Source organism: Lactuca virosa, chromosome 6 (genome assembly GCF_052849685.1).
Source record: "Lactuca virosa cultivar CGN04683 chromosome 6, Lactuca_virosa_CGN04683_v6, whole genome shotgun sequence".
Classification (NCBI taxonomy): domain Eukaryota; kingdom Viridiplantae; phylum Streptophyta; class Magnoliopsida; order Asterales; family Asteraceae; genus Lactuca; species Lactuca virosa.
This window is the reverse complement of record NC_136431.1, coordinates 251,951,511-251,963,126: the sequence shown is the minus strand read 5'-3', so window position 1 is coordinate 251,963,126 and position 11,616 is coordinate 251,951,511.

Genomic DNA, 11,616 nt, shown 5'->3' with positions numbered 1-11,616 from the left:
AATCCATGTTTTAGGGTTGTAAGATCATTCAAGCAAGCTTCTAGGTCATTAGTCAAGCATTGGAAAGGTTTTTTTTGGGGCATCAAAACCCCTTTTTAGGGTGTTTACGGTTCATGAATGTTCATGGACCGTAAACTCATGTCTAGTCCCATAAAGACATGATTTTGGTGTTCTAAGTTCATGCATGCAAGTTTCTAAGCCATAGCTAATCATTAGAAGAGGTTTGAAAGGGTTTTGGGGCTTCAAAACCCCCTTATGGGAGTTTACGGTTTTGGAAGGTGTTCCTAAACCGTAAACACAAGTTTTTGGGGTTTTTGAGAGTTTAACCCATAGATTTGCATGCATGTTAAGTTAAACAACAAGCTAGGAAGGATTACTTACGATTTTGGAGCTTGAATGAGGTGATTCTTGATCAAAACCCGATTTTTAGAGAGAGAGTAGAGAGAGAAAGTTCCAAGGTGGTTGAAAAGCTTCAAATGGAGTCCACTCAACCCTTATATGGGGTTGAGTCCACGGTTAGGTGGGGACACACCCAATCCCGACATTAAACGGAGTTTAAGATTTTACCCGATTAAATGACCGTAACCCGACTTAGTCGTAAATTAGAAATTTTTCCAAAGGATTATCGAGGGTATTATATGTGATTTTATTGGTTTCCTACACGTAGGAAATTATGACAATAACCCTAGATGAATTATTTAACTTAAAATTTAACGGACAATTTTAATAATAAAATAAATTTTATTAACGGAAAGGGTTACAGTGACGGAATAAAATTTTGGGTTGTCACATCGTCCCCCCGTGAGAGGGAATTTCGTCCCGAAATTTAGAATTAAGATACAAATCATGGATTTGGAAAGAGATGCGGATATTTCTGTTTCATCGAGTCTTCGCGCTCCCAAGTGAATTCGGGTCCCCGCTTGGCATTCCAGCGAACCTTCACTATCGGGATGCGGCTTTGTTTCGTTCGTTTGATTTCTCGATCCATGATTTCGATTGGTTCTTCCACAAAGTTCAGATTTTCGTTGATCTTGATCTCATGAAGATGGATCACAAGGGTCTCATCGGAAAGACACTTTTTAAGATTAGAGACGTGGAAGACAGGATGGATATTGCTAAGTTCATGAGGTAATCGAAGTTTGTAGGCTACGGGACCGATCCTAGCGAGGATCTCGAAGGGTCCTATGTATCTTGGATTCAGCTTTCCATGTTTTCCGAAGCGTATCATGCCTTTCCAGGGTGAGACTTTCAACAGGACACGGTCTCCAACCTGGAATTCCAAGGGTTTTCGTCGTTTATCGGCGTAGCTCTTTTGTCTATCTCGGGAGGCCTTAAGTCGTTCTCGGATTTGTACGATTCTTTCGGTGGTTTCGCGGATGATTTCTGGACCAGTGAGAGTGCTGTCAGGGACTTGTCCCTTGACCAACTGCGTGTCGTCCACCTCAGCCCAGCACAGAGGGGATCTGCACTTGCGGCCATAGAGGGCTTCGAAAGGTGCAGCCTTGATGCTGGTATGGTAGCTGTTGTTATAAGAAAATTCAACCAAAGGAAGATGAGTGTCCCACGATGCGCCGAAATCGATGACGCAGGCTCTCAACATGTCTTCCAAGGTTTGGATGGTCCTCTCACTCTGTCCATCTGTTTGAGGATGGTAAGCCGTGCTCAAATCCAGCTTAGTTCCAAGAGTCTTCTGTAGTGACTGCCAGAATCTCGAAGTGAACCTGCTATCCCGATCGGAAATAATAGACACAGGCACACCGTGCAGTCAGACTACCTCTTGGATGTAGATTCGCGTGAGTCTCTCCATTTTAAAGTTTTCCTTGATAGGAAGGAAGTGAGCGGATTTGGTTAGTCGATCGACAATTACCCAAATGGCGTCGTACCCACTCGGAGATTTGGGTAGTTTGGTAATGAAATCCATAGTAATCCTCTCCCACTTCCATTCAGGTATCTCTGGTTGTTGGAGTAGACCGGAGGGTTTCTGATATTCGACCTTCACCTTGGTGCAAGTCAGGCACTTGCCCACGAAGGTAGCGATCTCTGCTTTCATGTTTGGCCACCAATATAGTTTCTTGAGATCCAGGTAGATCTTATCCGAACCTGGGTGTACGGAGTATTTAGTATTGTGAGCTTCGTTCATGATAACCTCCCTGAAACCTCCGAACTTCGGGGTCCAGATTCGGTCCATGAAACAATAGACTCCGTCGCTTCTGATCTCAAGATTCTTATCCATTCCTCTCAGGGCTTCGCCTGGCATGATCTCTGGTCTTAAGGCTTCCAACTGAGCCTCTTTGATTTGCGCAGATAAATGGGAATGGCTAGTCATAGTCAGTGCCTTCACTCTACGACCTGAGTACTCTTTCCGGCTGAGGGCATCTGCCACCACATTGGCCTTGCCGGGATGGTAGCGGATTTCACACTCGTAGTCGTTGAGTAGTTCAACCCATCGCCGTTGTCTCATGTTCAGCTCCTTCTGGTCGAGGATGTGCTGTAGACTTTTATGGTCAGTGAAGATAGTGCACTTAGTTCCGTAGAGATAATGTCTCCATATTTTCAATGCGAAGACCACTGCTCCCAATTCTAGGTCGTGCGTCGTGTAGTTGACTTCGTGTACTTTCAGCTGTCTCGAGGCATAAGCAATGACTTTTCCCCGTTGCATGAGCACACAACCTAGGCCCTGATTAGATGCATCACAGTAAACAACGAAGTCTTCTGTCCCTTCGGGCAGAGACAGTATAGGTGCACTGCATAAGGCCCGCTTCAATGTTTGGAACACAGTGTCTTGCTTTTCACTCCAACAAAAGGGTACGCCTTTCTGAGTTAGAGTGGTTAAGGGTTTGGCAATTCCGGAGAAATTTTGGATAAATCTGCGATAGTAGCCAGCGAGACCCAAGAATTGACGGATTTCTGTGGGCGTCTTCGGTGCTAACCAGTTCTCTATCGCTTTGATTTTGGAGGGATCCACGTGTATTCCTTCCTCGCTTACTACGTGACCTAGGAAAGTTACTCTTCGGATCCAGAATTCACATTTGGAGAATTTCCCGTACAACTTCTCCGTCCTTAAGGTTTCCAGTACTGATTTCAAGTGTTGTTTGTGATCTTCCTCGTTTTTGGAATAGACAAGTATATCGTCAATGAATATGATGACGAACTTGTCCAGGAAAGGACGGCACACCCGATTCATCAGGTCCATGAATACTGCCGGTGCGTTGGTTAGGCCGAAGGGCATAACTACGAACTCGTAGTGACCATATCGAGTTCGAAAGGCTGTTTTAGGAACATCACCCTCATGGACTCGTAGCTGATGGTACCCTGATCTTAAATCTATTTTCGAGAAGTAGCCGGCTCCTTGAAGTTGATCGAAAAGGTCGTCTATCCGAGGAAGAGGATAACGGTTTTTGATTGTGAGCTTATTCAGCTCCCGATAATCGATACACATTCGAAAGGATCCATCCTTCTTTTTCACAAACAAGATCGGGGCTCCCCAGGGTGAGGAACTCGGTCTGATGAATCCTTTGATGAGCAGCTCGTTGAGCTGACTAGATAACTCTTGCATTTCTGCTGGTGCTAATCGGTAGGGAGATTTGGCTACGGGGGTAGCTCCGGGAACTAAGTCGATACGAAACTCGACTTGGCGTTCAGGAGGGATTCCTGGGAGATCTTCTGGAAACACATCGGAGAAGTTGCAGACTTCGGGGATGCTCTCGAGGTCTTTAACTTCCTGCTTCTCGTTAATGACGTGGGCTAGGAATGCATAAGACTCTTTCCGCAGGAGTTTCTGGGCTTTGATGCACGAAATGATGCGAAGGTTTGAACTGAGTTTATCGCCGTAGATTACAAGAGTTTCGTCGAGGGAAAGATTGAGACGTATAGCCTTTTCGAAACAAAGGATATCAGCACGATTGGGGCTCAACCAATCCATGCCGATGATGACATCAAATCTTTTTATGGAGACTGGCATAAGGTCAATGGGAAATGAATGGTCGTTCAAGATAAGGGTACAGTCTACGTATATCTCGTTAGTGCTCTCTTTCTCACCGTTAGCCATCTCGACGGTAAACTTTTCGGTTAATGGTTGAGGATCATGTTTAAGAAGACGTTTGAATGAATGGCTAACAAAATTTCGTTCCGCACCAGAATCGAAAAGGATGCATGCATAAGAGTTGTCGAGAAGGAACGTACCCGTGACAACGGTAGGGTCGGCGACTGCCTCCTCTTGTCCCATAGTTAGAACTCTCCCGGTGTTGTTGGTTGTTGCTGCTTTGGGGCAGTTTCTTTTGAAATGACCAACCTCCCCACAGTTGTAGCAGGCTCGACCAACACCTGCTCCAGAGGCCTGAGTAGTTTGTTGAACTGGGTTTCTGCAGTCTCGAGCCAGATGGCCCTTTTTACCACAATTGTTGCAGAGCTTTTCACGACAAGGTCCAGAAGTACGATGGTGGTAACTGCCCTTGTCGCACCAGGGGAGGGTACCAGTGTATCCACTGGTAGGAGCTTGAGTTGTAGGAGCGGCGGTAGGAGTTGTAGCAGCGTGAACTGCCACAGTTTGCTGTTTCTTCGAGGATCCTTGCGAACCTTGACCCCTTCGTTTGTTCCAGAATTTCTTTTTAATTTCACCGCTCCCTTTAGCCGGTTCAGGAACGGTGGCCACTTCCTCGAGATCGTCACCATGATCAATCAGAGTTTGTGCCAAACATTTAGCGCTGTCGAAGGTGTCTGGCTTCGCAGCCAAAACATTTCCCTTGGTTGGCTGGGTCAGCCCCCAAATGAATCGTTCAATCTTTTTGCTTTCGGGGGAGATCATTCCCGGACAAAGGAGTGCTAGGTCTTCAAACCTAGAAGTGTAGGAAGCAATGTCGGAACCCTTCATCCTTAGGGTCCAGAGTTCGTGTTCGAGTTTCTGCATCTCGCTCCGTGGGCAGTACTGGGCTATCATAAGTTCCTTTAGGCTTTCCCAACCCATAGCATTTGCCACCGGTAGGGTTAAGGACTTGACCCGGCCGTTCCACCAGGTTAATGATTTATTGACGAAAGTGCAAGCGGCAAATTTCACTTTGTTGGCCTCCAAACAGGCACAAATTTCAAATATGGACTCAATCTTTTCGAACCATTGAGTCAGGGAAATAACACCTCCTGTGCCGTCGAAAGTTGTGGGTTTTGCGTTCATGAAGTCCTTATAAGAGCATTCTTTCTGGCGTTCCTGACCGCCTTCCTGGATTTGGGGATGCATACCACCTCCCTGACCACCAGATCCACCAGGATTCATTTGTGACATTGCGGCAGCCACTGCGGCAGTAACAGCTGCCTGGAATATGACAGGATCAAACTGAGGAGGCGGTGGTGGTGGTGGAGTGTCGTCGTTTCTCCTGATAGGTCTTTTTCGGGGAGGCATCTTGTTCTAAAACAATCAGGAAGAAGAGGATGGTAAGTCCTCTGGATAGAATTAAGAGATATGAAACAAAGGGATATCTCATTATGGCAGTTAGAGTGTTCTACAAAGCGATAGTATAGGAAAAGTTACTAAAGCAAGTAAACTATCGCTAAGGAAGGAATGAGTAGCAACACTTGGGATGAACTTCTACAATGCATTCGGTTTTGACTAAAATACTCCTATAGTATTTTGAGTTGGATAGATATTAGGTAAGTTTTAGGCCTGTTGTAACACCAAAGTCACTCCCAAGCACATGTTGGTCATGTCTCGAATAAATATAGTTGATCAGGCTATATTGACCCTAGACATGATTACATAACTGCCCAGGTTTAACCGCAGTGTTCAACATCCAAAATACTTTTGTTTTGTTCTGCTTAAGGCACGGTTCCTGGGATACGGGTATACTAGTATACTTTTGTAAAAATATTTATATTTTGAAAATATACTTTTAGTTTAGAGCACTTAGGCCCCTTAATGTTTATAGTTGTATACCATGTAAGGTTCGGTATACTTAGTTCACTATAAACAATAGCTCTGATACCAATCTGTCGCACCCCGAAACCGGCGGCGGAAACGTTCCGGGGCGGAGGATGTCATACGTAGTATCACAACCATTAAACATAGTAATCATAGTAAGCACAACCATTACATTACATAAGAAAAGTTACATTCGTTTGAGAGTGGAGAAATACATAGTTTATATACATCAGTATATCCAAAAGTAAAGACGAGACTTCTATACACTCCGTCTTCTCCAAAAGTAACGGGATACCTGTCTAACGAGAACCTGAGAATACAAGCAGTTTTAAAATATCAGCATAAAGCTGGTGAGTTCATAAGCATGTTTTGTAAGGAAAACCGGTTATTTAATCTTGTGATAAATAATTCATTTCCTTTAATAAAGATTGTGGTTATATCGAAAACCATTGTTACTGAGTTATGAATTACATAAGCATGTTTTCCCAGAAAATCCCATATTTTCTAACATGTAAGTTGGTTTCCATAGAATGAGAAAAACCTTGACTAATCATCAATAAATTAAGAAAACCATAAGTTAGGATCCTGGAATTCCCTTCCAGTACGAAAGTAGGTAGTTTTAATACATAAAACTATAGATGAAAGAAAGAAATCCGTGAATAGAGTTAGTTAATTTAGTACGTATTGGGAGTCGTATAACCATACTGATTTGACCCGTGACCTCCTTGACGTTTTCAGGCGTCGATCGATTTTCAAAATTTGTCACCCCAGGCGTGCCCGCCTAACTGTAGCTAGCAGTTTAGGTGTGGGATTGTCAGTCCCGAATAGATCTATCCACAAATTTCGCGTTCTCCCTCCAGGAGACTCTGGTTATACTTCCGGAGAGGATTTACTGGTAACCCAAAGGGTATATCGAAGATAAGTCTCACAAGTTAGTATTAACTAAATCACGGGATAACTGGTCGTCATCAAATTTCGAAATCGTTTGGAACAAAGTAGAGTATAAATAATTATATACAAAGTAATTATTTAGCATGATACTGTAGGTTTAACATGGATAAACTAAATCAGACATAGTTTGTATATATTGACTTTGCATGAAATCTGAATCCGTAAAACAAGTAATAAAGATCCCAAATTATTCCCATAATAATTTGAATGGTTTGAGAAGTTTTCACGCTGTTCTGAAAACTATGTAATTATATTTAGAAAACGTCCCTTATGCTCCGCATGTTACAAAAGGGATACAGTATCTAAAGTTTGACAGAAAATCGTATAATTACATCAGTTTTTAAGTTACAAAAACCTTTATGATTTGCTTGTATCCCCCCCTGAAAAACATGAAAAACTCGGAAAAGTGTAGGGGTATGAACTCACCAGACGAGAAATGTGCCGGATAGGATGCTAAGTGTCAATTTAAGGCTTGAACACGCGCGAGGATCCTATGTAACATGAGGAGATACATAATTGTATCTAATTAGACATTGAACTACTAATTAAGTAAGATAATACACCCGAGGCACGAAAACACTTTATTTCAAGTGTTAGGAATGATCTGGGTTGCATCTAAGGAGTGTTGGGCCTTGATATGGAGTTTACTCTTCAAGTGTAAGCCCTTAGGGGTGTTTACGGTCCAAAGACCATATCCCCCATGATTTTACGGCCGTAAACTCATGGGAATGGTGCATTTGGGTGTTTCAAGGTCTCATGCTTCACAAGGAAGGGTTCTAGGGTTGATTCAAGGGCTTAGGAAGTGTTTGGGGCTTGGAATGGACCCTTTATGGAGTTTACGGTTTCTGAACCACTCCTTGGGGAGTTTACGGTCATAAACACATGGGTTTACGGCCGTAAACTCATGTGTGTCTATTTTTCATGTGTTTTGGTGGTTGTAGGTCATGCATGCAAGGTTCTAGACCCAAATGTAAGCCATACAAGGTGTTAAGGGCACTTAAACACCCTTTGGAGGTGTTTACGGTTTTGGGAGACCTTCCCAAACCGTAAACTCATGTTTACACTTCTCAATCCATGTTTTAGGGTTGTAAGATCATTCAAGCAAGCTTCTAGGTCATTAGTCAAGCATTGGAAAGGTTTTTTTTGGGGCATCAAAACCCCTTTTTAGGGTGTTTACGGTTCATGAATGTTCATGGACCGTAAACTCATGTCTAGTCCCATAAAGACATGATTTTGGTGTTCTAAGTTCATGCATGCAAGTTTCTAAGCCATAGCTAATCATTAGAAGAGGGTTGAAAGGGTTTTGGGGCTTCAAAACCCCCTTATGGGAGTTTACGGTTTTGGAAGGTGTTCCCAAACCGTAAACACAAGTTTTTGGGGTTTTTGAGAGTTTAACCCATAGATTTGCATGCATGTTAAGTTAAACAACAAGCTAGGAAGGATTACTTACGATTTTGGAGATTGAATGAGGTGATTCTTGATCAAAACCCGATTTTTAGAGAGAGAGTAGAGAGAGAAAGTTCCAAGGTGGGTAAAAAGGTTCAAATGGAGTCCACTCAACCCTTATATGGGGTTGAGTCCACGGTTAGGTGGGGACACACCGAATCCCGACATTAAACGGAGTTTAAGATTTTACCCGATTAAATGACCGTAACCCGACTTAGTCGTAAATTAGAAATTTTTCCAAAGGATTATCGAGGGTATTATATGTGATTTTATTGGTTTCCTACACGTAGGAAATTATGACAATAACCCTAGATGAATTATTTAACTTAAAAGTTAACGGACAATTTTAATAATAAAATAAATTTTATTAACGGAAAGGGTTACAGTGACGAAATAAAATTTCGGGTTGTCACACATATGGACTGAGACATGGATTATAATCATTCTCTCTGTCCATCAGTTGTTTCCCGATTTCTGATTTATGACGACCGACTAATTGAACAAATCAAATCAGTCCAGGCTTGGCCAAGCACTTAGGGTGTCATCACTAAATCATCGAGGGGCCCACATATATCGTTTTTATCCATTTAAGGGTAAAAGGAATGGATAAACTTTGACCCATATGCTTGTACTGACTACTTGTTGAATCATACACAAATGCACGTTTTATAACATCGAGTTACCAATGTGTTTTCGTGAAATCAATGTATAACCAACTCTAAGTCAGCAACTCATATCTCTAGGTTTGAAGAATATAAGATATTATCGTCTCATGATTCACTCGTGATAAAATCCATGAAGTGATTCAAATGAGTGTGGATTTAATCCAATACTCAGAACTTATGAGCACTCATGAATGTTGCAACAACTCTTGCTATGTCCCCTACATTGGACATCTACAACCAACTTCATGACAGTCTTGATTCATATCTACTTCCAACATATGACCGACTGTGGATGGTTTGAATAACTTAGTCATTCGGGAAGAATGACCTAGTTATTCTGGAAGTCAAAACATGCAAACTGAAACACAAGAATAATACTAATCCTATATGGCCCAAAACTCTTTGAGTGTAAATAAAAAAACACCTTTTATCTAAGCACCATATTGATTACTCATTATTCATTGTATAATGTTTCAAATTATCAACTTAATACTTGAATTAAAACAATAGTCATGCCATGCTCCAAGAATGCACACTATGTTTGTCCAAACACTAGCTATGCCATACTCCAAGTATGCACACTCTGTTTGTCTATGATCCTTACTTTGTAAAACAGATCGATTGACAATATTTCAATGATGCTCATTTCACAATCCCAATCCTTACTTTGTAAATGTAAGAATACCAAATTCTTTCCATTTACCGTAATCTGTTAGATTCTAAACTTATATGCAATGATCCCCTTATAATGACTATGCCCAAGTCACAAAGACTTGGCAACAAACATTACAAAGTATTCCAATGGAGAGCAATTCCATGGAAACGAAGTCTCATATTCAAAGTACATTCCTTTGAACACCCTTCTTGCATTAAGTTCTCTAATCTTACACAGATTCAAAGAATAACTTCCACCTATGGAGATAATTCCATATTCCCATTTTGACTATCACTTCTACACAAGAGTTGCCTCCTTTCAGGATATGTCAATATGGTCCTATCTCTATACTTCCAATTGTCCATGAGCAATCAATCTTTGGCAAACCTCAGATTGTCATCGACAATTGCTTAATCATTTTAGTCAAATCCAATTCTATTCCTTTTTCCCCCTTAACGCCCGAGGCATTTGGAAAATTTAGAATGGATAAATATTATAGAACATGCAATCGATCCTATACCTGAAGCATATGGGACACGATTCATGCTATAAAATTTTTTATTTGCCATGTTCTCACAATTCGAACTATGAAGAAGGATGCCGTAATCATAATCGAATTTTGAGAATACAAGATATATAGAATTTCCTTATGTTGAACCATTCCAACATAACATTCATATATATCCTTGACTAAAGTTGAGTAAAATCTCAATCTAAGCTTTTAGAATTGGAATGAAGTTTAAATCCTCTCCCTTAGTTATAGCAAAACAACTTTTCAAAGCGAATTGAACCTTTTGTTTTCTATAATTAACATTGCTAACTTGCAACACTAACCATAATAATCATGCTCCCACTAGCACAGTTATTATTATCTTACTAGCATAACACTTATGCTCCCACTAGCTTTGACATGTACCCAGAAATCAACTGGACCTCTAGAAATCAATACTTTGTTGACTTTCTTACCAAAGTTCAGATTTCTGATACGATATTGCTTTGATAAAACTTTATCAAAAAACATAGACCTTTCCTTAGATAGCTCACATGTGTGTCTAAACAATTATGAAGAGGGATGCCGTAATCATAATGTTTAGACCTTTTGCCATTCTCACAAGTCCATGTTAGTGTGCCGGTTAACCAAACGCGCTCCACTAATGACTTTGAGAATGCAAATATCACAATTGCTATCTACTTAAAATCTTCTTAGTGAAAGCGTTTCCTCACCATCAATTTCATGAAGCAGAGAGAAACCTTATGATACTTAGATTTTTATGGTGTAAGTGTTCCTATCCATGCGAATTTTTCAAAACCATAATCAAAAGACAAGGTTGGTGGCAAAACCAATTTCATATGGACTGAACTTGCCCGATCTCATTTTCTTGCCACTTAGTAGCTCAGGGCCTACCATTGCTTCCAGGTTGTTATGCAAACAATTAAGAACTAATAGAACTCACAAGCATAGTCAATTTTTAACTGGAATAGACATAGAAAGAAGAATATGTCAACACGATAGGTTACAAACCTCAAGTCGTGGGCTAGTGATTAACAATACTCTTGATTAGTTCTTAAAACTATCTCAAGATCCTTTAAGACTCCCACTGCCCTCTTGACATATAAGCTTCTCTTTGTCAAGAACCATTCCTTGACAAAACAAATATTCAAGAATTAGTGCGGATTCTTATCAAGGAAAACACTTCACACAATTGGTCTTAGTTTTGTTTTATCCAAAACATCACAACTTACCAACTTTAAATGTACAAGAATAGGAAACATCTTACTCTACATTTGACAAGTGTTATAAACTTTCTAAAGATTATGTCACCCAAGTTACAATCTTGGAGTATGACTCTAAGAGTTGATTTTGGAACGAAGTATGATTTATCTTTTGATTTAACCATTTCAACAATTCATGATTCCTCTCCTTAGTCAAACAAATGCACTAAGGTGTCCTTAGAGGATCAATTGTGATATGGTTTCATAATTCACTAAGA